Below are 24,772 nucleotides of genomic sequence, written 5' to 3'. Positions count from 1 at the left end.
CAAGATTTGGAGTAAACTACGCCAACTAATAGGTGATATAACTTTAGACTAGCCAGTCTAAAGATATGCCAAATTTATTATCCAGCATGAGCCATTGGGACAGCACAATCCAAAGTAAAGAGAAAGTTGCAGCACACCAGAAAAAATAGGAGAAAATACTCACTAGAGCCCAGTATAGACTTGTTAATGCAACGCTGAAATTAGACGCAGACCCTTCGTCCAAATAGTATCCGAATCACCAAATTATTGGGACAAATATGAGCCATTGGGACAAATATGGCACATTTTTGGATAATCTAGTCTAAAGGTCCATTTACACACACAGATAATCTTTCAAAACATTGAAAGATCAGCAATCAATCTGCATAAAGTACTAATAGGCAATTATTAGTACTTTATCAGCTTTATTGGCATACAAATGAGCTTCTGGGAGCTGTTGCAGAACTCAGCAGGAGGTCTGATCTCAGTAATTGGCTGCATTGTTCAGCCTTGGGCTGCTAAGAGAAAACAATGTAATCTCTAGCATCCCAAGGAAAATTCAGCACCTTAGACAGCAGACACAGTGTGCGGTCCTGCTTATCAGCCATTCTGCCAGTGGGGCTGATAGCTGAGAACAGCTGATACAATGTTATCACCTGTAGTCAGCTCTCCCCGGGCAGTACACAGCGTGCGGTCCTGCTTATCAGCTGTTCTGCCAAATGTTGGTTTTCAAGCTGAACTGAAAACCGTTGTTTGTCAGAAAACTGAAAGATGGGCACATTTAGACGCAACGATTATCGCTCAAAAGATGGATTTTGAGCGATAATCATTGTGTCTAAATGGACCTTAACTTTGCACTGTCAATATTGGGTAGATTTATTAATCCTGCCTGTGTGTATCAATTTTGGTAGCAGATGTTGGAAAAAATCAGCACACTAATGAATACATTGGTTTAAAAACATGCACAATGTGATGCATTTTCTACAGATAAGAAATGCAAATTAGAAATCCAGCAAAAAATAGAAGTAATGGAAGATGTGCTTTGTCGTAAAATACAATGAGATGGCTGCAAAAATTCCAAAAAGGATATCATCCTATGTGATTTTAACCCATTAGTGAACAAGCCTGTTTGTGCCTTAATGACCAAGCCAAATTTTGGAAATCTGACGTGTCACTTTAACATAGAATAACTCCATAAAGGTTTTCATATCCAAGTGATTCTGACATTGTTTTTTCACCACATATTGTACTTCATTTAGGAAATAAAAATAGACAGAATTTGTGTATATTTATTAAAAGTGCCAAAATTGGAAAAATGTTGAAAAAAGTGTCACTTTTTCACATTTTCAATTGCAATATCTCAAATATGTGCAAACATACTGTACAAATTTTTGCCAAGATATATATTTCCATCTGTTTACTTTTTTCTGGATGCACATTTTAAAAACTTTAGGTTTTTCTAACTATTTAGGAGATGTAAAAAATGTAACATTACTTATTAACATTTTGAGGAACACTTTGTGTTCCTACACCAAACCAAGATTGCAAAGACTTAGCGGATATTTTTCCGCTCGGAAAGAAAACCGCACTGCATGCAGAAAACGTCTATTGCCACCCATATGTTCTTTGTAGGTGCGAATTTTCTTCTGCGCACACAGTGTGTCTTTTTTTTCGTGCAGAAAAACGAGTGAATATTCACTCATCTGACCGAGCCCTTAAAGGTGTATATGTGTAGATAGCAGTACAAACTATATATACAGTTATACTAGCATATGGAGCAGGTGCACGATCCCAAGCTGATCCTGGACTCAAGGATCCATAAACAAGACTGTATAAGTTACCAATAGATAGATCAGCACAAGGAGGATTCTTCATGAAATATGAATCTTTATTCCTCAACACAAAGCTGCAACGTTTCGACCCTTTCTGGGTCTTTTTCAAGCATGCAGCAAGTAATAACAAACATATATATATATATATATATATATATATATATATATATATATAACATAGACCACAGAGACCAATAGAACAGACAAAAAACAGACACCCCCCCATCTGTCGCACTGTGAATGGTCAGGTAACAAAGCCGGCCGTCATTATAATTAACAATGTAATTCACACCCTCCTTGTGCACTGGTTGATGGACTCATCCATATTAGCGTCTCGCCCGTAAGGCTGCGCATGAGCAAACCATATCCAATCAGCAAAGTGCCCTTACTAGTAGTGGTTACTTGCAACACACTGTGCATGCTTGAATATTACAGACGGGAAACCACATCATCCATCCCGCCGTGCTGCCCGGCAAATTGCGCATGGGCAGAGCACCTCCAATCAGAGCTGTGCCTGTACCAGTAATGGTCAATCATGGCACAATGCGCATGCCTGAGCCATAACATCCACGGGAGTCCTTAACATCACAGCGGACCAATGTAATATGTTTCCAAAACAGATAAACCTATCTATACCTGTAAACCGGGCAACTGAGAGGAGATGTAAAGCGTTATTATGTACATAATTAAACCAGATTACCGTTACCCTAAGGCCCACCAAGGTGCGCAAGCGCAGAATTAATAGTATCGCGATATTTATAGCAACCTCAATAGAGATGCTAACCAAATATTATATATAAGAGCGCATGTGCCTATAACCTCTGCTGCTGCCAATGTGCCCACTGATGTATCTAAAGAGAAGTATCAAAAACTGCTAAAATGGTAAAAACGCAGTATATTAAAAGGAGCATGTAACCAATAGATCACCTATCCTATTAAATAGCATATTGTATAATGCAAGGCCAAACAAAAAATCTATAGCCTATATCATCCCGCTCAATATATATCACTAGATGACATAGTTATGGACAAGGACAAAGCTCCAGATGGATTAAATGCTCAACCAGATTATTTTATCATTACACAGTTAGCACAAAATTAGCATAATCCATAGGAAAATGCTAATAAATAAATAATTAATGTCAAAACATCTCTATATTGAATCATGGAATGTATCATGCTGCACATTCCAGATCCCAGACACGTGCCTAAAAAAACAAAAACAATACGAAAAAATAAATTAAAATCAATAATAAAATCGATGTGTATCAATATGTATCAACCATTGCAAGATTACAAAAGAAAGACATATAGATACAGATATCAATCCCTAACCTTATAACAAATAGATAAATCCTCTATCAAGGAGCCCACTACATATTACGATATACATTAGATGTGTGGTGCTGTATTATACTCAAGATTTAAACCTTCTGGCATCAAGGTATTCAGCTCATGTATCCACCTGAGCTCCAATAGCTTGAGACGACCTTCACGATCGCTACCTCTATAGAGCTTCGGCACAACTTAACAATAACCCTAAAACGCAATTGACTAATAGAGTGCCCAGCTTCTAAAATATGCCTAGCAACTGGCACTTCTCTATTGTTTGTACGAGCAGTACTTTTATGTTTGAAAATGCGTTGGCGGACTTCCAAGGTGGTTTCCCCTATGTACAAAAGTCCACAGGGACAAACCACCATGTATATAACAAATGATGATTGACAAGTGAATCTACCCTTGATCTTATAACGACGCCCACTCCTGGGATGGGTGAAACTATTACTCTTAACGAGATTTCCACACGACGCACAACCCATGCAAGGAAAACAGCCATATTTGGATGGAGGAAGAGCGGATTTGTTACCAACACGAACCAATCCTCCAGTGTGTACCACTCTGTCACGAATATTAGTTCCCCTATGATATGACATTAGCGGGGGCTATTAAAACTTCTGAATCTGTGGGTGGCATGTAGATAGGATATGCCAATGTTTTCTCAAAATGTTTGAAATATCAGTACTAACATTACAGTGTGTGGTGACAAACGGTACTCTAGTATTTAACTTCTTCTTTTGTTTGAGACAGAGTAGTTGTTTTCCAGTTTTTTCAAAAGCTAAACATTTAGATTGTTGTACAATTCTGTTAGGATAACCCCTGTCAAGAAATTTCCCGGCCATTCCCCCCAGTCTTTCTACAACCAGGTCATCCTTTACTATCCTCCTCACATAGAGCATCTGGCTCCACGGAAGGGATTTTAGAATTCCTGGAGGATGGAAACTAAAGAAGTTGAGGACATTGTTCTTATCTGTAGGTTTTCGATAAATATCAGTTTTCAATGCACGATTGCTTTTGGTTACCTTAACATATAGAAATTGGACTTCTTCCTGGGAATACGTAACCGTGAATTTCAATTCGAGCAGAATGTTATTATCAGAATGATAACTACTAGAGATGAGCGAGCACCAAAATGCTTGAGTGCTCGTTACTCGAGTCAAACTTTCAGTGATGCTCGAGAGTTCGTTTCGAGTAACGAACCCCATTGAAGTCAATGGGCGACTCGAGCATTTTTGTATATGACTGGTGCTCCGCTAAGGTTTTCATTTGTGAAAATCTTAGCAAATCACCAAAGTCATGTAAAAAACACAGAAATGGATAGGGCAGACGAGGAGCAACATGCAGGGCTGCATTTCGGGCTCCGAGGTCTCACTATTAAGCCACAATAGTGGCAAGAGTGAGACCCCCCCCCCGCACTGTCAGCATAAAGATCGTTCTCCTCTGCCACAGCTGTAAGAGCTGTGGCAGAGAAGAACGATGTTAGCCCATTAAATTCAATGGAGCCGGCAATACAGCCGGCTCCATTGAAAGCAATGGGCTGCCCGCGAGCGCGGGATGAATTTTCGGGAAGGGCTGAAAAATATAAGCCCTTACCTGAAAATCATCCTAAAATGTGTAAAAATAAAAAAAAAATGTATACTCACCTTTCCGCTGCAGCCGGAGTTCAGCCGCGTCTGGCCGGCAAATCTCCTGAACTGCTTTCTGTAGTATTCAGCAGGTGGAGATTTAAAATCCCCGCCTGCTGAATGAGCTGCCTCTGATTGGTCACAGCTAGAGATGAGCGAGCACCAAAATGCTCGGGTCTCGGGTGCTCGTTACTCGAGACGAAATTTTCGCGATGCTCGAGGGTTCGTTTCGAGTAACGAACCCCATTGAAGTCAATGGGCGACCCGAGCATTTTTGTATATCGCCGATGCTCGCTGAGGTTTCCATTTGTGAAAATCTGGGCAATTCAAGAAAGTGATGGGAACGACACAGCAACGGATAGGGCAGGCAAGGGGCTACATGTTGGGCTGCATCTCAAGTTCCCAGGTCCCACTATTAAGCCACAATAGCGGCAAGAGTGGGCCCCCCCCCAACAATTTTTACTTCTGAAAAGCCCTCATTAGCAATGCATACCTTAGCTAAGCACCACACTACCTCCAACAAAGCACAATCACTGCCTGCATGACACTCCGCTGCCACTTCTCCTGGGTTACATGCTGCCCAACCCCCCCCCCCCCCCCGCACGACCCAGTGTCCACAGCACACACCAAAGTGTCCATGCGCAGCCTTCAGTTGCCCTCATGCCATGCCACACTCATGTCTATTTGTAAGTGCGTCTGCCATGAGGAGGAACCGCAGGCACACACTGCAGAGGGTTGGCATGGCTAGGCAGCGACCTCTTTAAAAGGGGCAGGACGATAGCCCACAATGCTGTACAGAAGCAATGAGAAATATAATCCTGTGCCACCGCCATCAGGAGCTGCACACGTGGGCATAGCAATGGGGAACCTATGTGCCACACACTATTCATTCTGTCAAGGTGTCTGCATGCCCCAGTCAGACTGCGTTTTTTTATAAATAGTCACAGGCAGGTACAACTCCGCAATGGGAATTCCGTGTGCACCCACAGCATGGGTGGCTCCCTGGAACCCACCGGCTGTACATAAATGTATCCCATTGCAGTGCCCTGGACAGCAGAGCTAACGTCAGATTAAATGCAGGTGGGCTTCGGCCCAAACTGCATGCCCCAGTCAGGCTTGAGTTTTTTATAAGTATACACAGGCACGTACATCTCCCTAATGGGAAGTCCATGTGGACCGACAGCATAGGTGGGTCCCAGGAAGCCACTGGCGGTACATAAATATATCCCATTGCAGTGCCCAGCACAGCTGATGTAACGTCAGCTTTAATGCAGGTGGGCAAAAAATTAATTGGATTACACTGTAGGCGAGGGCCCAAAAAAATTGGTGTACCAACAGTACTAATGTACCTCAGAAAAATTGCCCATGCCCAACCAAGAGGGCAGGTGAAACCCATTAATTGCTTTGGTTAATGTGGCTTAATTGGTAACTAGGCCTGGAGGCAGCCCAGTTAAAATAAAAATTGGTTCAGGTGCAAGTTTCAACGCTTTAATGAGCATTGAAACGTATAAAAATTGTTTACAAAAATTATATGACTGAGCCTTGTGGGCCTAAGAAAAATTGCCCGTTCGGCGTGATTACGTCAGGTTTCAGGAGGAGGAGCAGGAGGAGGAGGATGAATAGAATACACAGATTGATGAAGCAAAAAGGTCCCCGTTTTTGATGGTGATGGAGAACGATGCTTCCATCCGTGGGTGCAGCCTACGTATTGCTTAGGTAACGCTGCTGTCCGCTGGTGGAGAAGAGAAGTCTGGGGAAATCCAGGCTTTGTTCATCTTGATGAGTGTAAGCCTGTCGGCACTGTCGGTTGACAGGCGGGTACGCTTATCCGTGATGATTCCCCCAGCCGCACTAAACACCCTCTCTGACAAGACGCTAGCCGCAGGACAAGCAAGCACCTCCAGGGCATACAGCGCGAGTTCAGGCCACATGTCCAGCTTCGACACCCAGTAGTTGTAGGGGGCAGAGGCGTCACCGAGGACGGTCGTGCGATCGGCTACGTACTCCCTCACCATCCTTTTACAGTGCTCCCGCCAACTCAGCCTTGACTGGGGAGCGGTGACACAGTCTTGCTGGGGAGCCATAAAGCTGGCAAAGGCCTTGGAGAATGTTCCCCTGCCTGCGCTGTACATGCTGCCTGATCTCTGCGCCTCCCCTGCTACCTGGCCCTCGGAACTGCACCTTCTGCCACTAGCGCTGTCAGATGGGAATGTTACCATCAGTTTGTCCGCCAGGGTCCTGTGGTATAGCATCACTCTCGAACCCCTTTCCTCTTCGGGTATGAGAGTGGAAAGGTTCTCCTTATAGCGTGGGTCAAGCACTGTGTACACCCAGTAATCCGTAGTGGCCAGAATGTGTGTAACGCGAGGGTCTCGAGAAAGGCATCCTAACATGAAGTCAGCCATGTGTGCCAGGGTACCTGTACGCAACACATGGCTGTCCTCACTAGGAAGATCACTTTCAGGATCCTCCTACTCCTCCTCCTCCTCCTCCTCCTCCTCAGGCCATACACGCTGAAAGGATGACAGGCAAGCAGCATGGGTACCCTCAGCAGTGGGCCAAGCTGTCTCTTCCCCCTCCTCCTCATGCTCCTCCCCCTCCTCCTCAACGCGCTGAGATATAGACATGAGGGTGCTCTGACTATCCAGCGACATACTGTCTTCCCCCGCCTCCGTTTCCGAGTGAAAAGCGCCTGCCTTTATGCTTTGCAGGGAACTTCTCAAGAGGCATAGCAGAGGAATGGTGACGCTAATGATTGCAGCATCCCCGCTCACCATCTGGGTAGACTCCTCAAAGTTTCCAAGGACCTGGCAGATGGCTGCCAACCAGGCCCACTCTTCTGTAAAGAATTGAGGAGGCTGACTCCCACTACGCCGCCCATGTTGGAGTTGGTATTCCACTATAGCTCTACGCTGCTCTTAGAGTCTGGCCAACATGTGGAGCGTAGAGTTCCACCGTGTGGGCACGTCGCACAGCAGTCGGTGCACTGGCAGATTAAACCGATGTTGCAGGGTCCGAAGGGTGGCAGCGGTCGTCTTGGACTTGCGGAAATGTGCGCTGACCCGGCGTACCTTTCCGAGCAGGTATGACAAGTGTGGGTAGCTTTTTAGAAAGCGCTGAACCACCAAATTAAAGACATGGGCCAGGCATGGCACGTGCGTGAGGCTGCCGAGCTGCAGAGCCGCCACCAGGTTACGGCCGTTGTCACACACGACCATGCCCGGTTGGAGGCTCAGCGGCGAAAGCCAGCGGTCGGTCTGCTCTGTCAGACCCAGCAGTAGTTCGTGGGCCGTGTGCCTCTTCTCTCCTAAGCTGAGTAGTTTCAGCACGGCCTGCTGACGCTTGCCCACCGCTGTGCTGCCAAGCCGCGCGACACCGACTGCTGGCGACGTGCTGCTGCTGCTGACACATCTTGATTGCGAGACAGAGGTTGCGGAGGAGGAGGGTGCTTTAGTGGAGGAAGCATACACCGCCGCAGATACCAGCACCGAGCTGGGGCCCGCAATTCTGGGGGTGGGTAGGACGTGAGCGGTCCCAGGCTCTGACTCTGTCCCAGCCTCCACTAAATTCACCCAATGTGCCGTCAGGGAGATTTAGTGGCCCTGCCCGCCTGTGCTTGTCCACGTGTCCGTTTTTAAGTGGACCTTGGCAGTAACCGCGTTGGTGAGGGCGCGTACAATGTTGCGGGAGACGTGGTCGTGCAGGGCTGGGACGGCACATCGGGAAAAGTAGTGGCGACTGGGAACCGAGTAGCGCGGGGCCGCCATCATGCTTTTGAAAGCCTCCGTTTCCACAAGCCTATACGGCAGCATCTCCAGGCTGATCAATTTGGCTATGTGCACGTTTAACGCTTGAGCGTGCGGGTGCGCGGCGGCGTACTTGCGCTTGCGCTCAAACAGTTGCGCTAGCGACGTCTGGACGCTGCGCTGAGAGACATTGCTGGATGGGGCCGAGGACAGCGGAGGTGAGGGTGTGGGTGCAGGCCGGTAGGCACTCGTGCCTGTGTCCTCAGAGGGGGGTTGGATCTCAGTGGCAGGTTGGGGCACAGGGGGAGAGGCAGTGGTGCAAACCGGAGGCGGTGAACGGCCTTCGTCCCACCTTGTCGGGTGCTTGGCCATCATATGCCTGCGCATGCTGGTGGTGGTGGCTCCCCAGCTGATCTTGGCGCGACAAAGGTTGCACACCACTGTTCGTCGGTAGTCAGGCGTCTCTGTGAAAAACTGCCACACCTTAGAGCACCTTGGCCTCTGCAGGGTGGCATGGCGCGAGGGGGCGCTTTGGGAAACAGTTGGTGGATTATTCGGTCTGGCCCTGCCTCTACCCCTGGCCACCGCACTGGCTCGGCCTGTGCCCACACCCTGACTTGGGCCTCCGCGTCCTCGCCCGTGTCCACGTCCTCTAGGCCTACCCCTACCCCTCAGCATGCTGTATTACCAGTAGTGCAGAAACAGAACGCTGTAATTAAATGTGCCGCTTATTGGCCTGTGGTTGGAGGCTGACTTCGCTTACGGAACGCACAGCAGAGCCAGGAAAGAATTTTGCACAAGCCTGCTGTAACACTTAGCTGGCTGCGTATGAATTGGGACAACTACCCCCAGCAGAGACCCAGTACACTGAGGACGGTCACAGGCAGCCCAAATAGATTTTTTTTCCCAAATGTTTTTGGAAAGGCCCACTGCCTATATACACTAAATATGTCTTCTGTCCCTGCCTCACCACTACTGGCTCTGCACTATGTAAAATTACTGCAGACTGTTTCATTGTGGACAGGAATACAGCAGTGATGTAACAGGCAACACAGAGCCAGGAAAGAATTTTGCGCAAGCCTGCTGTAACACTTAGCTGGCTGCGTATGAATTAGGACAACTACCCCCAGCAGAGACCCAGTACACTGAGGACGGTCACAGGCAGCCCAAATAGATTTTTTTTCCCAAATGTTTTTGGAAAGGCCCACTGCCTATATACACTAAATATGTCTTCTGTCCCTGCCTCACCACTACTGGCTCTGCACTATGTAAAATTACTGCAGACTGTTTCACTGTGGACAGGAATACGGCGGTGATGTAACAGGCAACACAGAGCCAGGAAAGAATTTTGCGCAAACCTGCTGTAACACTTAGCTGGCTGCGTATGAATTAGGACAACTACCCCCAGCAGAGACCCAGTACACTGAGGACGGTCACAGGCAGCCCAAATAGATTTTTTTTTACAAATGTTTTTGGAAAGGCCCACTGCCTATATACACTAAATATGTCTTCTGTCCCTGCCTCACCACTACTGGCCCTGCTCTATGTAAAATTGCTGCAGACTGTTTCACTGTGGACAGGAATACAGCAGTGATGTAACAGGCAACACAGAGCCAGGAAAGAATTTTGCGCAAGCCTGCTGTAACACTTAGCTGGCTGCGTATGAATTAGGACAACTACCCCCAGCAGAGACCCAATACACTGAGGACGGTCACAGGCAGCCCAAATAGATTTTTTTTCCCAAATGTTTTTGGAAAGGCCCACTGCCTATATACACTAAATATGTCTTCTGTCCCTGCCTCACCATTACTGGCCTTGCACTATATAGAATTACTGCAGGACGCAATGCTCTGCACGTAAAAAAAAAAAAAAGTGCAACACTGCAAAAAGCAGCCTCCACACTACTGCACACGGTTAGATGTGGCCCTAAGAAGGACCGTTGGGGTTCTTGAAGCCTAAAATAACTCCTAACACTCTCCCTATAGCAACTCCAGCAAGACAGCACTTTCCCTGAACTATGTCAGAACAAATCTGTGGCGAGCCGCGGGAGGGGCCGATTTATATACTCGGGTGACACCTGATCTCGCCAGCCACTCACTGCAGGGGGGTGGTATAGGGCTTGAACGTCGCAGGGGGAAGTTGTAATGCCTTCCCTGTCTTTCTATTGGCCAGAAATGAAAGACTCAGAGATGAAAGTGAAAGTAACTCGAACATCGCGTGGTACTCGTCTCGAGTAACGAGCATCTCGAACACGCTAATACTCGAACGAGTATCAAGCTCAGACGAGTACGTTCGCTCATCTCTAGTCACAGCCTCACCAATCAGGGGCAGCTCTCAGCTGAATGACAGCTGAGAGCTGCCCCTGATTGGTCCCTGCGCTGAGCCAGTCAGAGGCAGCACTCACTCCCCCATTCATGAATTCATGAATGGGTGAGTGAGAGGTGCCTCTGATTGGTGAGGCTGTGACCAATCAGAGGCAGCTCATTCAGCAGGTGGGGGTTTTAAATCCCCGGCTGCTGAATACTACTCACAGCAGTTCAGGAGAACTGCTAGCCGGCCGCGGCTGAACTCCGTCTGCCGGGACAAGGTGAGTATATAGTTTTTTTACATTTTTACACCGTTTTGGATGATTTTCAGGGAAGGGCTTATATTTTTAAGCCCTTCCCGAAAATTCATCCTGAGATCGCCGGCAGCCCATTGCTTTCAATGGAGCCGGCTGTATTGCCGGCTCCATTGAATTCAATGGTCAGTGCTCGTTTAATCGAGACGAGTACCGCGTGGTGCTAATCTCGAGTAACGAGCATCTCGAGCACCCTAATACTCAAACGAGCATCAAGCTCGGACGAGTATGCTCGCTCATCTCTAGTAACGTCCATTCCACAGAAACGTGCAAATCTGCTTTCGCTCGTGTGAATCTGTCCTAAGGCGACTTTCACATCTTCGACGGGAATCCCGTGGCTGAACGGATCGTCTAATGACAGAACCAAACAATGCTGAACGGACCCCGTTGACTATAATGGGGTACGTTTGTTCTCTGCTCAGCTGGTCTGCATTTGACCGGATGAAAAAGTTCTGCATGTAGCGCTATTTCTTCTGCTGACCGAACAGAGGTCCTAGCAGTGATGGGAAAGCAGCCGGATCGCCCCCGCTCGTTGTAAAAGCACCCATATAGCGACGGCATCAGGAAAATAAAAGCTTGGATTTTTTGAATGTGAGGAAGAAAAAAAAAATGAAAATGAGAAAACAAAAGAGCCGCAGCAGGAAGGGGTTAAAGTGAAGCTTTTGTCATTCAGAGTTGTCAGAAGAGACTGGGGACTTTACAGTACTGAGAGGTCCTCAGTGTAGGATATAGCTGAACCAGGCCTTATTAACAATCAGGGATGTCTCAGTTGCTAATTCTGTATTACAAGGTGACAAGGTGGGACATTCGCTGATTAACGCTATAATTTCCCATAATTCTCTGTTCCTTGTTAAGACTTTATGATCTTTGATCACTTTCTGCGTCATAAACCTGTCAGTATGCAATTTTACGTGTTACATTAAAGCGACCCTTCATTCCCGGACAAACTAAGATGGCTGCGCCACTTCCCTGACTATCTGATGGACCCTACATGCTGCTCTGATTTACCAATGCTGCTCACAGTGAACATCAGGCAGTTATAATAATAATTGTTATTTGTATAGCGCAAACTTATTTTGCAACGCTTGGTTACAGCGGTGTGCTAGGGGCAGAACGGCAGATTCTAATCTGGGGCGCAAGCACACAGCAGTGGCCCATTAGTACTAGCTCATCCTTAGGCCCCCTGTCCACGGCAGTGATTTTGTCGGTGGTAAACCGCCGGCGACTCACGCCGGCCAACGCTTCCCATAGCATTGCTATGGAAAGCGCCGGCACCTGTCCACGAGCGGAGAATCACTGCGATTCTCCGCTCGCGGCGGGCAATTTGCATCATGCTGCAAATTGCCCCGATTTTCCACGGTCAGCCTATCTATTAGATAGGGCTGACCGGCAGAGATTGGGCGGCAGCTCCTGCGGCGGAGCTTCGCCGCAAAATACCGCATCGCCCATGGCCAGCCAGCCTTAACCTGTCAACCTACAGCTGTCATAATATAAACTCAGCCCAAGGAGCTTATAACATAAATAGAGCACCAGAACCAGGATTATAACATAAATACCACACCAGAACTCCGCTCACCATATAAATACCGCACCAGAACTAAGCTTATAACATAAATACAGCACCAGAACCAGGATTATAACATAAAGCATCAGAATCAAACTCAGTGCATAGATACAGCACAAGAACCAAGGTCATAACATAAATACAGCACCAGAACTCAGCTCATAATATAAATTCCACACCAGAACCAAGTTTATAATATAAATAAAGCACCAGAATCAAGCAGATTGCTATTTTGCTTTAAAGAGCAAGATTTGGATACGGCTTTAGGCTACATTCAGACCAACGTATATCGGCTCGGTTTTTTTACGCCGAGCCGATATACGTTGTCCTCGTGTGCAGGGGGGAAGGGGGGATTTGCAATGGGGAGAGGCGGGCCAGGGGTGGGGCTAAGTGGCGAGAATTAGCCCTGCCCACCTCTCCCCATTGCAAATAGTGCAGAGGGGCGGAGAGAAGGCAGAGAGGGTTGCTCTTCCATCCTCCCCCCCCCTGCACACGAGGACAACGTATATCGGCTCGGCGTGAAAACCAAGCCGATATACGTTTGTGTTAATGCACATTTAGAGAGAGTAAGACAATATGGAAGGTTTAACAATAATAATAATCTATACAAATTAAGTGATAATTGACCGCCATGCACATGTAATACGCGGTGAAAGAACACCTATGCACATTAGCCCTATGTCATATTTGTGTATGGATGTGTTTATAGCTATATGTATATACAGCTGTATATTATACAAATAATGACACCAGAATAATATTATACATCAGATGTCAGATGGGAAAAATGGCCCATTTCATCTACATTGCATTGGATTGGCTGTGTGGCCTCGTACTGTCCCTTTAAATAACAGCTTATGCTTTCACTAATGGCCACGGAATGTTGGGATTATGACATTGCAGCTGGTATATAGGGAGCCGCAGCGGTAATATTCTGTAGAGTGTTGTAGTTGTTGTGGAGGTAAGTCTGCTCTCTGGGGATCTTCTTGTGTCCGCCATTATTTTTGGCCATTTCTTCACCTCCTCCCATATGTCTCCTCTGTGTGAGTCCAGCTGTCCGCTCTTCTCCGCTCTCACCTCTCTCCATCTTATAAGTGTATCAGCAGATACTTCTCAGGAACATACTCTGATCTTTTCTTCTTTTTCCCCTCTAGTAGTGTTGGTGAGCGGTTGTGAGAGTTTATTGAGCAATTAGAGAGCGATTGAGCGTTTTTAGGTAAGTTCATCTCTATTGTAAATGTACAATTTCACTGATTACGCCCTGAAACCTCTCCTACCCTGAGCTTATTCTCACTGTTCTGACTATAAAGGCTATATATATTGGGGAATGATGGGTTGGTGCTCGGGCTTTGGGTTCAGGTCTAGAGGTGCAGAAACAGGTTGGGTATAAATACATACAGGTAAAGGCCTTAGCTTCAGGTTGGGTCTGATAAATTAGAAACACAAATCTGTCTATTATAAATGTTCGTCTATATCTTAAGAAGTCCAAGGAGTCATTGATGTTTATTTCTCATTGTCTTCCTTATTCTCTATTAGGATCAAGAAAGATTCAGAGAAGGAGGATTTCCCAGACAAAAAGTATGTGTATCATTTTTGGTGATGAGCAAACTTTCGAAAAGCTCAGTTGGTTTGCAAAACTTTTGTAAAAAGTTTGGTTCGGCCTTAATTACTTTGAACCAAACCAGAAGTTCAGTGAAACCCCTAAAACTGATGTATAACATTGTCTACGAGCCATAAAGTCCTACTAAAACACTGGGTGTGTTATGCAGGGCTTTTATGGCTCTTATACAATGTTATACACCAAGGTCCAGGAGTAATTTTGAATGGACTGAACTAGTAGAGGCCTGTTTTTCGTAGAACTTTGCTAAAGGCTTGCTTTGGGTTTATGACAAACCAAACTTTTAGCAAAGTGTGACCCAAAACATAGTTCTACTGGTTTGATTCACTCAATGCTAATTATTAAAAGGAGTCTTGGAATTTGTTTGGCCCCTGGACCTTTTACCTCCAACATCTAGCTTACATCACCTAATAGATATAACACTATCTCCTATGGGTGGTAGCTACGGTATTTGTCTGTACTGGATGTTATATGTGATGCCAATAGTATAATGTATATTCCTGGTACTTTCTATAACCTGTATATATAATATTTGTCACGTTTCTTCTTATAACAGATGGATCCAGAAGGTGAAAAAGACCAAGCCTAGATTCCGGTATATACCATATAGAATAATGCTTGTATTCCTCTAGTGTTACCCTACAGAGTCATGTAGGAGGACACCAATGTTTAGATCGAATACAATCTTCTTGTGTTATGTATCATGAAATATAGAGAAGATCATACAGTGTATTCCTATGTGTTTCCCTGCGAGAGATGAGTTATATATAGATGTATTCTCTGTAGTGTCACATAACTATTGGTTATTCTAACCAGAGTTGTGTTTTCTATTATAGGAGATTCAAATTTTATGAAGTCTCTTTACCACCAAATCTGCAGACAATTCCGTAAGTCTATAGGAGAAGCAGGGTTATATTTATAAGAAGGTTGGGCATAGCTGGTGAATGTCACTTCTCTACTACTGCCATGGTCATAGATCAGGACACCCCGCTCATAATGAGAGGGAGATCAGTTCTAGCAGTGTATGAGGGAATTGCTGTATAAGTTATTGTCTACTATATAGGTATAGTTTAGGCTTTTTTGGTCTTGGTTTCTTATTGGCTTTCAAAATTATGTACCAATGTTTTATTTTATTTATTCAAGGGAAGAAGATGAGGAGGATATCGAGGAGGATTTCCCTGATGAGACGTATGCACATCATTTTTAGTGATAAGCGAACTTTTGAGAAGTTCAATTGGTTTTCAAAACTTTTGTAAAAAATTTGGTTCAGTCTGAATTAGTTTGAACCAAACCAGAAGTTCAGCAAAACCCCTAAAACCAATGTATAATATTCTCTAGGAGCCATAAAAGCCCTATAAAGGGCTCTGAGAGTTTTACACAGGGCTTTTATGGCCCTTAGACAATGTTATACACCAGTGTCCAGGTCTAAGTTTGAAGGAACTGAACCAATAGAACCCTGTTTTGGGTAGAAATTTACTAAAAGCTCAGTTCGGGTTTATGCCAAACCAAACTTTTAGCAAAGTGTGACCTGAAACAGGGTTCTACTGGTTTGATTTGCTCCAAAGTAATCATTGTAAAGAATCTTATAGAATTTGTGTGGTCCCTGTTACTGGGCCTTTTACCCCTAACATCTAGTTTACATAACCCAATAGATATAACACTATCACCTATGGGCGGGAGCTCCAGTGTTTGACTTGACTGCATGTTATATCTGATGCCAATATTATACTGTATATTCCTGGTACTTTCTATAACCTGTATAGATATAATATTTGTCATGTTTCTTCTTATAACAGATGGATCCAGAAGGTGGAGGAGGCGAGGGCATTATTCCGGTACTTATCATTAGGAATAAAAAAATTTTATGTAGCTTTACCATACAGAGTCATATAGGATGAAGCCTGTTGTAGACACCAATGTTTAGATAAAGTACAATATTCTTGTATCATCTATCATGATATGTAGAGGAGGATATCATACAATGTATTCCTATGTATTTCCCTGATAGAGATGAGTTATGTATAGATGTATTCTGTGTAGCGTCACATAATTATTGATTATTCTAACCAGAGTTGTGTTTTCTATTATAGGAGATTCAAATATAATGAAGTATCTTTGTGGCCCGGTCTGCAGACAATTCCGTAAGTCTATAGGAGAAGCAGGGTTATAGTTATAAGAAGGTTGGGCATAGCTGGTAAATGTGACTTCTCTACCACTGCCATGGTCATAGATCAGGACACCCTGCTCATAACGAGAGGGAGATCAGTTTTAGCAGCGTATGAGGAAATTCCTGTATAAGTCATTGTCTACTATATAGTTGTAGTTTAGGCTGTTTAGATCTTAGTTTTTTTAATGACTTTCAAAAAATGGGCCAATGTGTTATCTTATTTATACAAAAGGGAGGAAGATGAGGAGGAATTTGAGGAGGAGGAGGGAGAGGAAGGAGGCACCATCAGCAGGTTTGTGGAAGGCTTATTGTTTCCTATTATGAGGTGACTATATGAATTTTATAACATTGTAGATTTGAGGTGACCCGACTGATCATTGGGTCTACATTTTATGATGCTTGACTTTGGTACGAACAGATTCAATAGATGAGATTTGTTTCTGTATGTTCATACTTGACAAATTATCAATGATGATAACTGGACCTGCGTTCTCCATTATAGGCCTATGAAACATCATGTGAAGGAGGCCTGGCCAAGCGTGGAATCACTAGATAGTTGTAGTTTAGGTTTTTGTTCTTGTTTTCGTATTGGCTTTCAGAATTATGTACCTATGTTTTACCTTTTTTATTCTAAAGGGAGGAAGATGAGATCAAGGAAGGAGAGATTGAGACCATAGACGTCGGAGAAGAGACCATCTGCAGGTTGGTGGAAAGCTTATTATTTCCTATTATATGTTGACTATATGAATTATATAACATTGTAGATTAGGGTTGTCCAGACGGTTTCACTATAGGGTCTACATTTTATGGTGCTTGAGTTTGGTAGGAACAGATTCTATAGATGAGATTTATTTTGCAAGTTTTCACTTGACCAATTATTAATGATTATACCTGGACCTGTGTTCTCCATTATAGGCCTATTCAACATAATGTAAAGAAAGCTTGGACAAGTGTAGAATCCCTCCAGGAAGTCTCTAGAAGGTGCAGAGGTGGATTTATACTGCTGGATATTGTTGAGCAAACCGAAGCAGTAAAACCATTTTTTGGGTCAAACTTTGGTAAAAGTTTGGTCGGCAACAGACCGGAATTGGGTATTTTTGCAAAGTTCTACCCAAACACTAGTAGATGAACACTGGTATATAACTAGGGTTGCCACCTTTGTAATGAAAAAATACCGACCAAGACAAAAGTGGATGGGACTTAATACAATACATGTTTTTAACTCCATAGGGTCACAAAATTTGTACTTTGAGTGTTGTCTCATTTATGGTAGTGGCTAAAGAACATTACACAGAAGAATATCCCTATGTAGAATCTTATGGACTGATAATGTCATCTGTTCTCCTCTCATCAATTGTATCTGATTATGTCTTGTTTTCAGGACCAGAAAGTGGTGGATACCAAAATGTCTACAGAGAAACATGTAAGTCATTTAGTAGCATCATCTCTGTAGCTCCTGTATCTTTTTGATATAGTTTTTTTTTAGTATATAGTACTGTAGAGGCTCAATAGGAAATATATCTGCTAATGGCATCCTGAATCGGCCATAGCTAAGTGATTCCAGTTGGCCAATCGGGATGGCAAGCACTTAAAGGGGCTTTCTGGTTACCAGACAACATGCCCCGTTGAGCACCCACTGTGATAAAATAAGAATAGGAAGTGTACTTACCCATCCTCTGCCACTGTGATCCAGTGCTGTGGTCCCCACGTTTGTTGTGACACAATATATATCACTGAAAGTCTGGTGACCGATGCAGCCAATCAGAGGCTGCAGTGCCACCATCATGGGTGTCCAGTATCAGAGTGCTGATGCCAGGAGAACAAGTTGAGGTGACGGTGTAGATTCTGATTGGTTGCAGTGGTCACCTGACTTCCGGTGACATCATCTGCCACAACAAACACAGAGACCACAGCCAGGCTACAGTTACTTATACAGTTATTTATACTTATTTTAGTATAAGCACACTGGGTACTAAAGAGGGCATGTTGTCCGGTAACCAGACAACCCCTTTAAAGCGGTGGTCTCGCGAAACCAAGTGGGGTTATACACTTCCGTATGGCCATATTAATGCACTTTGTAATGTACATTGTGCATTAAATATGAGCCATACAGAAGTTATTCCACTTACCTGCTCCGTTGCTAGCGTCCTCGTCTCCATGGTTCCGTCTAAATTCGCTGGCAGCTTGCTTTTTTAGACGCGCTTGCGCAGTCCGGTCTTCTCCATTCAGCACGAGCCGCTTCAGTGTGCTCCCCGCTACAGCTCTTCTGCGCATGCGCAGACGAGCTGTCACTGCTCGGGAGCGCGCTACAGCGGCCATTCTGTACCTTCCTCTGTTAGAGGAAGGTGCAGAAACTGGAGCTGCCCAGCGGAGAAGCCCAGCCCAGCCCAGCAGCCCCGAGAAGCCTCCCAGGTAAGTGATTTGTCGGGGGGGGGGGGGGGGCTGCCGCTGCGCCGGGGGGGGCTGTCGCTGCGCCGGGGGGGGGCTGCCGCTGCGCCGGGCTGCCGCTGCGCCGGGGGGGCTGTCGCTGCGCCGGGGGGGGCTGCTGCTGTGATGGGGGAACTAGCGCTAGGCCGGGGGGGCTGTCGCTGCGATGGGGGGGCTGTCGCTAGGCCGGGGGGGGGCTGCCGCTGCGATGGGGGGGCTGTCGCTAGGCCGGGGGGGGCTGTCGCTGCGATGGGGGGGCTGTCGCTAGGCCGGGGGGGGCTGCCGCTGCGATGGGGGGGCTGTCGCTAGGCCGGGGGGGGGCTGCCGCTGCGATGGGGGGGCTGTCGCTAGGCCGGGGGGGGGGCTGCCGCTGCGATGGGGGGGCTGTCGCTAGGCCGGGGGGGGGCTGTCGCTGCGATGGGGGGGCTGTCGCTAGGCCGGGGGGGGGCTGTCGCTGCGATGGGGGGGCTGCCGCTAGGCCGGGGGGGCTGCCGCTAGGCCGGGGGAACTAGCGCTGGGCTCCGGAACCTAGCGCTGGGCTCCGGGGCCTTCACCTGGGCTGAGGGTCTAGCGCTGGGGAGCCGGGGGCTAGCGCCGGTTACCTGCTGCCTGGCGGTGGGCGTCTGGTCGGCGGCTGCGGGGCGTCTGGTCGGCGGCTGCGATGCGTCCGGTTGCCATGGAGACACAGCTGGCGGCGTCTCGGGAGCGCGCACGTCGGGCTGCAGCGAGCGACGGGGAAAGAGCCGGCGGCCATCTTGAGGAAACTTTTATAAGTTGCTGAAACGCTGGAACGGTAAGTACGAACCAGCTAGAAATGTCATTTACAGGGGGGCTTAGTAATGTGTACTTAATGGGGGGGACTGGGCAAAAAAAAAATTTAACTGCTTCCTCGAGACATCTCCTTTAACTTATAGATACTATATAACACAATTTACACCACTGCCTCAAACTATTATATAACTGGATATTTACAGTATTTGTGTTCCATCGATATTTCTCTCCACAGCGGGAGCAGCGAGAGCCGCCGTACCAGCAGCCGCCTTCCATCTCGGTAAATTCTAATTTCAATATTGCTTACTTTGCTTTTCTTTCATTGAGATTTATTAAAGCAGGAAGGACAAATTTTGTTTCTCCACTGCATTTCCCTATGTAAAAGCGATAAATGTGAAAGCTTCCATCAGCCAGATGCAAACCTATGCCAGCTATGAGTTTGAGTAGGTTTTGGCTATAATCTATGCTAGTTTCGACCGAAGATTATAGCAAATGTGACGAGCTGGACGCAGCCATACCCCTAAATCCGAGCCTTGCCCAATTTTGAAAAAGTGGCAGGGTGCGATGTAAGTGCTCCAAAAGTTTCAGTTTTGGCACATGTACTAAAATTGCTACTTTTGGATACCAAAATCCCGGCATCCAAAGCTTTATAAATAGGCCCCATTGAGCTGCTTTATGTCACCAGCCTCCACTGTCATCTTTGATGAAACTCCCCACTATTGCTCTTTTCTATAGTATAAACCCTATTCACTGATCTCTGCTGTCGTCACAAGACTTGTCTGTTCTCTGTGAAGTTTCACCTCTTTTTCTCTATATTTAGGCTCTTCAGATCCATCTTATGCTGCTGCAGCGTAAAGACCCTGGAGTGACTGGTGAGTATGAGACCCCCAGACTGGAACACTAGGTGGTCGGATTTGAGGGATCACAGCAACAAGTGACCAATATCTCTGCAGTGCAGCGCTGCCACAGGCAAAAAAAGTATTACACTGTCCTGATTGACAGCAATGAATATCCTATCTAATGCTGTACATGGGCATGCTACATCCTTCAGGACATGAGACGCTTCTGCTCCACCCCATAGATGAGGCATATTCCCCACACAGTATTAATGCTGGGTCATCCTAATAGGTAATGTGAGAATGGGTTTTCTATATGAGACACGTTCATTAATCCCAACTTCATTTGCTTTCAGATTTTCAACATGAACATTAACGTGTCATCAACAGAAAAAACAAGCAATGCCACAACCCTGTCCCCCTTAGACAACTCCTCCTCCGTCTCCCTCAACCACGGCAATTACTGGCTCCATGCCGCTTCATATGCCGTCTACGTACTCTGTACCAGCAAAGCCTCAGTTCCGCTGCACGTTGACCACGGTCCATAATTCCGACAGACAAGGCAGGCTGTCCTTCTCTGCCTTCTCCCTATCAGGGTACCTATTTAGAAAGGGGGCCAACTCGTGCACCCTCAACGGCGTCATCCCTTTTTCCATTAGGATCCACCCCCTTTCCCTTTCCTTTTCTAAAACACTTGGACAACCTGTGGCTTGATCCGCTACAGATAGAGCAATTGTGTTTAAATTGACAACTTGCCCCGAATTTACACTGGCCTTCATTGAACTGCCAGCCTCCTGTGCCGGAACTACCACCTCTGCTGGTGCTGGAAGACTGGACACCCCCTGGAAAAGACTGCCCATACTGCATCAGCGCCATTGCCTTCAACCAAAGCCCAATGTCCTTATGATTCCAGTGTATACTGGGCCACACTGCTTTGCGCTGATAAAATTGCTCGTCATAGAGCAACCACGCCTGACCATCGTATGTCTGGTACGCCTCCCCTATTGAATCCAAATAACAAAAAAGCGCTGAGCAATCCTCTGGCGTCCTTTTACCCACAACTCCCGCTAAGATTGCAAAAGCCTGCAACCAACTGGCGAAAGTCTGAGGTATCAACAGTCACCCCTTTTTCTCCCCCTCCTTCCTCTTTGTCTCGGTCCGCTTACCCTTATCGAGATTAAACTTCTCTAAGGGCAACAGGGAGAGAATCTCCATATACTGGGATGGACACGCTGCACCGAGGGTCCCCAGAGGGACTCCAGAGCTGCTTGCGGGATGAATGTGCTTCCTCCTCTGCGATGAGCTGCTCCTGCTGACCTGCACCTCTCGATGTCCCTGCCGCATCTCCAATTGCTCCAGCCACCTTTTCCTGGAGTCAAGCAGCGCCACGCACATTGGCTGCTGCCCAAAGGTCCTTTAGAAGCTGCTCCACATCCATCATGTAAGTCCACAGCAGCTAACATTCCCTACTCTCTTCTCACTTTCTTTTCCCCTAAGGAATGCCTACACTCCTTCCCTCTTTCCTTTTATAACCCCTCCACCTACGTCTCTCTCCACCAATCCCAGCTATGCTACTCCCACTTTCTAGAACTATCCTAACCCTTCCAACTTCATTAACGCTTTTCTCACTTCTCCCGTCTACCCAGCCCTCCCCGTCCCACCTGCGTCATGCAGGGCTTCCTCTTAAAGGGGTCTCATAGCCCCTTCACTTCAGCCTCATCCTTAAAAAAGTGAGTACCTGAGACCCTTCTAGACATGGACTTGTAGTCACTTGTTCCAGCCCCATTATCAAAAAAATCAATATTGTAAAATGTGGATTATGTGGAAGGAATGAAGTCACTTCAATATTTTTTAATTATTCTCCATTTTTTCAGACTTTAACATGAACATTTCCAACATAATATCTTTGATTTACATCAGACCATGAGATAAGTTACCATCAGATTACATAGTGAGTATATGAGACCCTCCCGAAATGTTTAATATTATAGGTGCTATCCCAAAGTCCAAAGTTAATCCCTATTCACCACTGAGACCCCCACCGATCCCGAGAACAGGCATCCTGTGTTCCTCTATTCTCATTACTCACTGCAGACTTACTGCATACCCCGTAGATGGGGATAAGGGACCTCCGTTCTCTAGTTTGGTGGGGATCTCAGTGGTGATAGGGGGAGCTGCAGATATGAAAAAACCTTACATTTTGGGAATAGCCCTTTAAACTAGTCAATAGCTGGATAGATGGGGGATCGGTGGATAGTATGATTCTTCGTTTTGATGTTCTTCTTATGCTGCTTTTCATTTTTTACTTATACTATGTGTATTTTTTATGCAGAACTCCCCATTGTCAGGGAAAAGATTGACATCATTTTATCGCATTCAAGAAGCTATCCACTGCAAAGAATGCAGTGATGTCACCATCCATCTTAGTGAACGCTTGCAGTGATATCCCCATTCATCTTCATGAATGTTGTGTCGCTCCACAGCTACCTGGCATGACGATTGTCACAGTGTGATGTTCAGCATCAAATCAAGATTCTGTCTAAGCAATGATAATTGCTGAGCGAGGGTCCGGAGGCATCCTGGCAATCGGGCTGATCGTTCCATCACCTTGGAGCACCACATCGCTCATCAACATGGAGTCATGGTTTGTGATGTCATCAGTATCAACAGCTGATCACCCCGGGGCACACTTATGTTGATGGGGTGTCGTCACATTGTCATATCTTTACAACGTGCCTAACACCATTTCCCAGCAGGATAACGAGTGGCGCCACACAACGAACATCAGCAGCCATGATCTGCAAGGTGTCCAGGTGACTCCCTGCCCATCACAATCCACAGATCTCTCTCCACTTGAGAAGTCATAGAACATGATTGGACTTCGACTGAACGCTCACCGACAGCCTCATAAAGAAGATGAACTGTGGACTTACCACATGGTCGGCACCACTCAGGACAGGATTCAGGCACTTATTGAGTCAATGCCATATTGTGTTATTAAAGGGGTTGTCTCGCGGCAAACATCAAAATTTTACATTAGCCCATTCCCCCTGTCACCCCCCTGGCATAAAATAGCATTTTAAAGCGATTTTTAAACCGCTTGCTACTCACCGATGTGATGAAAGATGAATTTATAAAATTCTTCTCCCAAGATGGCCGCTGGTCCTTTCCCAGGGATGCACTGCGGTTTTCTCCCATGGTGCACCATGGGTTCTGTGCATTCCATTGCCGATTCCAGCCTCCTGATTGGCTGGAATCGGCACACGTGACGGGGCAGAGGTACACGATGATGCGTAGAAGGGGGTGGAGCCAGAACGCCGCTCGTGCCCGGACCGTCCAGAAGAGAGAAGACCCTTCTGCACAAGCGCGTCTAAAAAAGCAAGAAGACCCCGAAATTAGACGGAGCCATGGAGACGGGGACGCCAGCAACGGAGCAGGTAAGTGAATAGCTTCTGTATGGCTCATATTTAATGCACGATGTATATTACAAAGTGCATTATTATGGCCATACAGAAGTGTATAACCCCACTTGCTTTCGTGAGACAACCCCTTTAACTATATTGCCCAACATGGTGGCCCACTACTGGCCCACTACTTACCAAATGTCCTGTTTATTGGCCTCAAGAAATGTGTAATCTTTTAAAATTAAAATCAATTGTTTTGAACTAAATTCTCTATCTGTGTTGAGTTTTATCTCATTTTGAGCATTTTTTTTTTTATTGTACTGGACCGGAAAGTTGCTTTAAAACTTTCATGTAGGATTTGGTTAAAAAAAAAAAAAAAAGCAGCTTTCTTGCATATCCATCCCTAAAAGCTATGGACACCCTTGGGAGTTTTTTTTAAACTTCAATGCATGTATTTTGGGTTGACAATCATTTTTGCATTAGGCCCAATGTCCACGGACGGATTTATTTGTAGACTTTTGGTGCTGAAAACAAATCGAAGAATGCTCCATTTCTGTGCGTTTCCTGCATGGATGGCTTCCATTGAAGTCAATGGAAGCCATCCGATCCGCGGTCCGTTGCAGTTACTGCAGGAAAAGCAGATTTAAAAAAAAAAACAAAACTGTACTGCGCATGTCCGACGGCGAGCCGTGAGGACCATGCACAGTACAGAGAACCTGGAAGTAGCGAGGTACGTGCGGATGCCGCAGCCTGCAAAACACAGGTATGCAGGAGTCACCAGGCCGCAGGCAGGGGCAGATTCCATGTGGGATTTCCCACACAGAATCCGACCCGACATGAAGCCT

At 46.1% G+C, this 24,772-nt stretch overlaps 2 long non-coding RNA genes across 2 annotated transcripts; both read left to right on the top strand.

The window, feature by feature from the left end:
- Positions 1–16,757: 16,757 nt before the first annotated feature.
- LOC136612360 (uncharacterized) lies at positions 16,758–17,594 on the top strand. The gene is made up of 3 exons (XR_010790387.1): positions 16,758–16,781; positions 17,126–17,191; positions 17,405–17,594. It is a non-coding gene; the product is annotated as an uncharacterized lncRNA (long non-coding RNA).
- A 274-nt stretch (positions 17,595–17,868) lies between these two features.
- Positions 17,869–20,559, top strand: LOC136612363 (uncharacterized). The gene is made up of 3 exons (XR_010790388.1): positions 17,869–17,912; positions 19,923–19,967; positions 20,508–20,559. It is a non-coding gene; the product is annotated as an uncharacterized lncRNA (long non-coding RNA).
- Positions 20,560–24,772: the final 4,213 nt, after the last annotated feature.

Source organism: Eleutherodactylus coqui, chromosome 1 (assembly GCF_035609145.1).
Source record: "Eleutherodactylus coqui strain aEleCoq1 chromosome 1, aEleCoq1.hap1, whole genome shotgun sequence".
Classification (NCBI taxonomy): domain Eukaryota; kingdom Metazoa; phylum Chordata; class Amphibia; order Anura; family Eleutherodactylidae; genus Eleutherodactylus; species Eleutherodactylus coqui.
Note: the sequence above shows the minus strand (reverse complement) of the source record. Positions and strands in the feature narration are given on the sequence as shown.